Source organism: Oncorhynchus tshawytscha, unplaced genomic scaffold, assembly GCF_018296145.1.
Source record: "Oncorhynchus tshawytscha isolate Ot180627B unplaced genomic scaffold, Otsh_v2.0 Un_contig_612_pilon_pilon, whole genome shotgun sequence".
In the NCBI taxonomy this organism is placed as follows: domain Eukaryota; kingdom Metazoa; phylum Chordata; class Actinopteri; order Salmoniformes; family Salmonidae; genus Oncorhynchus; species Oncorhynchus tshawytscha.
Window position 1 is genome coordinate 240,001 of NW_024609596.1, and position 5,605 is coordinate 245,605.

General features: G+C 45.0%; 1 pseudogene; it reads right to left on the bottom strand.

Moving 5' to 3' along the window:
* The window catches only part of LOC121845234, an 82,562-nt pseudogene extending 77,297 nt beyond the window's left edge, over nt 1–5,265 (bottom strand).
* Nucleotides 5,266–5,605: the final 340 nt, after the last annotated feature.

The window sequence follows — 5,605 nt, forward strand, 5'->3', positions numbered from 1 at the left end:
AGGCAGGTTGATAAACAACTGGTTAGGGATGGCATCGATGCTGGGAGGAGAGGAGGAGGAGGAGGGTCGGTATTAGGTTATAAGGCAGGTTGATAAACAACTGGTTAGGGATGGCATTGATGCTCGGAGGAGGAGAATAATCTACGATACAGTGCCTTCGGAAAGTATTCAGACCCCTTGACTTTTTTCACGTTACAGCCTTATTTTCAAATGAATTCAATTGTTTTTTCCACCTAGTCGATCTACACACAATACCCCATAATGACAAAAGCAAAAACTGGTTTTTATTCATGTTTGCTAATATTTACAAATAAAACACTGAAATATCACATATACATAGGTATTCTGACCCTTTACTCAGTACTTTGTTAAAGCACCTTTGGCAGTGATTACAGCCTCAAGTCTTCTTGGGTATGGTTCTACAAGCTTGGCACACCTGTATTTAGGGATTTTCTCCCATTCTTCTCTGCAGATCCTCTCAAGCTCTGTCAGGTTGGATGGGGAGCAATGCTGCACAGCTATTTTCAGGTCTCTCCAGAGATGTTTGATCGAGTTCAAGTTTGGGCTCTGGCTGGTCCAGTCAAGGACATTCAGAGACTTATCCCGAAGCCACACCTGCGTTGTCTTGGCTGTGTGCTTAGGGTCGTTGTCCTGTTGGAAGGTGAACCTTGGAACACTGTCTGAGGTCTGGAGCAGGTTTACATCAAGATCTCTTTGTACTTTGCTCTGTTCATCTTTCCCTCGACCCTGACTAGTCTCCCAGTCCCTGCTGCTGAAAACATCCCCACAGCATGATGCTGCCACCACCATGCTTCACCGTAGGGATGGTGCCAGGATTTCTCCAGATGTGACGCTTGACATTCAGGCCAAAAAGTTCAATCTTGGTTTCATCAGACCACAGAATCCAGTTGTAGAAACATCTCAAGGATGATCAACGGAAACAGGAAGCACTTGAGCTTCATTTCCGTCTCATAGCAAAGAGTCGGAATACTGATGTAAAGAAGGCATTTCAGTTCTTTATTTTTAATAGATTGCAAACAGTTCTAAAAACCTGTATTCACTTTGTCCTTATAGGGTATTGTGATGTCATTATAGGGTGTTGTGATGTCCTTATAGTGCATTGTGATGTCCTTATAGGGCATTGTGATGTCATTATAGGGCATTGTGATGTCATTATAGGGCATTGTGATGTCATTATAGGGTATTGTGATGTCATTATACGGCATTGTGATGTCATTATAGGGCATTGTGATGTCATTATAGGGTATTGTGATGTCATTATAGGGTATTGTGATGTCATTATAGGGTATTGTGATGTCATTATAGGGTATTGTGTGTAAGAGACAAAATAATATTTAATTCATTTTAAAATAAGGCCGTAACGTAACAAAATGCGGTAAAAGTCAAGGGGTCTGAATACTTTCAGAAGGCTCTGTATGTATGATATATTTATATCCTGTTATAGCTTAAGTTATAAGGCCTGTTAGTGACCTGTTATAACATATTATAAGAGGTTCTACCTGTTGTGGCTGAGGTTGTTAGTAGAGGTTAGAAGGCCTGTTAGTCACCTGTTATAACATATTATAAGAGGTTCTACCTGTTGTGGCTGAGGTTGTTAGTAGAGGTTATAAGGCCTGTTAGTCACCTGTTATAACATATTATAAGAGGTTCTACCTGTTGTGGCTGAGGTTGTTGTTAGAGGTTAGAGTTTCTACCTGTTGTGGCTGAGGTTGTTATTAGAGGTTATAAGGCCTGTTAGTCACCTGTTATAACATATTATAAGAGGTTCTACCTGTTGTGGCTGAGGTTGTTAGTAGAGGTTATAAGGCATGTATGCCACCTGTTAGAGGTTCTACCTGTTGTGGCTGAGGTTGAGCACCAGCATGTTCTTGGAGTTCTCCAGGTCTCGGGGGATCTCAGTCAGCTGGTTGAAGCTCAGGTCCTGAAGAACACAGAATGACATAGAACATCAGTAGAACGCAGAACATCAGTAGAATGTTGAATAACATACAAAACAGATCATGAACAGACTGTTCTATGATTAATGGGCAATTACCACAGACTATCTGGAGAGAGATGGAGACAGAAGGATATCTGGAAAGAAAGAAAGATGGAGAGAGAAGGATATCTCGAAAGAAAGAGAGATGGAGAGAGAAGGATATCTCGAGAGAAAGAAAGAAAGAAAGAAAGAGAGATGGAGACAGAAGGATATCTCGAAAGAAAGAGAGATGGAGAGAGAAGGATATCTCGAAAGAGAGACACACAGACAGACAGATCTCCTCACCAGGACTGAGAGGTCGTCCAGCTGAAAGATGTCATCAGGAACTCCAGAGTTCTTCAGGTTGTTGGCCCGGGCAACCACCGCCTTAAAAACATGAAACAAAGTTGACCTTTCCACACCTGAACCCATCTCAGAAAGCGAGAGTGTGTGTGTGTGTGTGTGTGTGTGTGTGTGTGTGTGTGTGTGTGTGTGTGTAGTTACCCTGAGGTTCGGCAGGCTGGACAGTTCTCCATGTAGAGTAGTCAGGCTGTTGTGACTCACAGACAGATGTTCCTGAGGACAGATCGACAGTACAGAGTTCACACACACTGAGGCACACACACACACACACACACACACACACACACACACACTGAGGCACACACACATGTAGAGTAGTCAGGCTGTTGTGACTCACAGACAGATGTTCCTGAGGACAGATCGACAGTACAGAGTTCACACACACTGAGGCACACACACACACACACACTGAGGCACACACACACACACACACACACACACACACACACACTGAGGCACACACACACACACACTGAGGCACACACACATGTAGAGTAGTCAGGCTGTTGTGACTCACAGACAGATGTTCCTGAGGACAGATTGACAGTACAGAGTTCATACACACTGAGGCACACACACACACACACACACACTGAGGCACACACACACACACACACACACACACACACACACACACTGAGGCACACACACACACACACACACACACACACACTGAGGCACACACACACACAGGCACACACACACACTGAGGCACACACACACACTGAGGCACACACACACACACACTGAGGCACACACACACACACTGAGGCACACACACACACTGAGGCACACACACTGACACACACACACTGAGGCACACACACACTGAGGCACACACACACACACTGAGGCACACACACACTGAGGCACACACACACTGAGGCACACACACACACTGAGGCACACACACACACACACTGAGGCACACACACACACACACTGAGGCACACACACACACTGAGGCACACACACACTGAGGCACACACACACTGAGGCACACACACACTGAGGCACACACACACTGAGGCACACACACACACACACACACACACACACACAGAGGCACACACACACACACACACTGAGGCACACACACACTGAGGCACACACACACTGAGGCACACACACACTGAGGCACACACACACTGAGGCACACACACACACACACACACACACACACTGAGGCACACACACACACACACACACTGAGGCACACACACAACGTTGAGGAACTAATCATTCTCAATAGCTATAAAAACAGACTTGATTTACTTGCTGATTGAGGTGAAGAAAACCTTCTCATTAGTGGTGGAGAGTTGAGCCAAATCAGAAGAACTATCAGATCCCAAAACGGACACATTTATAAACCTACTTCCACGTGTAATCAGGTAGTCTATAGGTCTACTTCCATGTGTAATCAGGTAGTCTATAGGTCTACTTCCATGTGTAATCAGGTAGTCTATAGGTCTACTTCCATGTGTAATCAGGGCCTAGTTCTATAGGTCTACTTCTATGTGTAATCAGGTAGTCTATAGTCTACTTCTCTAATCAGGTAGTCTATAGGTCTACTTCCATGTGTAATCAGGTAGTAGGTCTACTTCTAATCAGGTAGTCTATAGGTCTACTTCCATGTGTAATCAGGTAGTCTATAGGTCTACTTCCATGTGTAATCAGGGCCAGGTAGTCTATAGGTCTACTTCTATGTGTAATCAGGTTCTATAGGTCTACTTCTCTGTGTAATCAGGTAGTCTATAGGTCTACTTCCATGTGTAATCAGGTAGTCTATAGGTCTACTTCCATGTGTAATCTAGTCTATAGGTCTACTTCTCTGTGTAATCAGGTAGTCCTAGGTCTACTTCTATGTGTAATCAGGTAGTCTATAGGTCTACTTCTCTGTGTAATTAGGTAGTCTATAGGTCTACTTCCATGTGTAATCAGGGCCAGGCAGTCAGGTCTACTTCTCTGTGTAATCAGGTAGTCTATAGGTCTACTTTCTGTGTAATCAGGTAGTCTATAGGTCTACTTCTCTGTGTAATCAGGTAGTCTATAGGTCTACCTACAGGTAGTCTATAGGTCTACTTCTATGTGTAATCAGGTAGTAGGTCTACTTCTATGTGTAATCAGGTAGTCTATAGGTCTACTTCCATGTGTAATCAGGGCCAGGTAGTATATGGTCTACTTCCATGTGTAATCAGGGCCAGGTAGTATATAGGTCTACTTCCATGTGTAATCAGGTAGTCTATAGGTCTACTTCCATGTGTAATCAGGGCCAGGTAGTATATAGGTCTACTTCCATGTGTAATCAGGGTAGGTCTACTTCCATGTGTAATCAGGTAGTCTATAGGTCTACTTCCATGTGTAATCAGGGCCAGGTAGTATATAGTCTACTTCTCTGTGTAACAGGTTCTATAGGTCTACTTCCATGTGTAATCAGGCAACAATCAACACATGCGGTCCTACATCACAGTCTGTACTCACCAGTTCCTGTAGTGGACTAAATGGGAATTCGGCCCAGTCTGTATTCACCAGTTCCTGTAGTGGACTAAATGGGAGTCGGCCCTACACACCACAGTCTGTACTCACCAGCCCTACACACCACAGTCTGTGCCAGTTCCTGTAGTGGACTAAATGGGGTCGGCTCTACACACCACAGTCTGTACTCACCAGTTCCTGTAGTGGACTAAATAGGCCCTACACACCACAGTCTGTACGCAGTTCCTGTAGTGGACTAAACACATCACAGTCTGAACTCACCAGGTTCTGTAGTGGACTAAATGGGGTCGGCCCTACACATCACAGTCTGTACTCACCAGTTTCTGCAGTGCAGCCACCTCCTCTGGCAGATAACACAGGCCGGTCCTGTTGAGTTTCAGCCATCTCAGACTGCTCATAGACTTCACATGCTCAGGGAAGTAACCTCCCTGGGGGCGGGGGGAGGAAGAGAGAGAGAGAGACTGTTGATTTCACTTTTGTATATTATCTACCTCACTTTCTTTGGCAATGTTAACATGTTTCCCATGCCAATAAAGCCCCTTGAATTGAATTGAGAGAAGAAGGAAGTAGAGGAAGAGAGGGGAAGAGGGAAGAGCGGAGAGAGGGAAGAGGGAAGAGAGAGGGGAAAGAGGGAGGAAGAGGAGAGCGAGAGGGGAAAAGGAAGAGAGAGGAAGAGGGAGGAAGAGAGAGGAACACACACAGGGTTAGGGGCCAACACACTACAGTGCTAGCCTGTCCCAGATGTGTTTGTGCTCTTGCAACACTGGA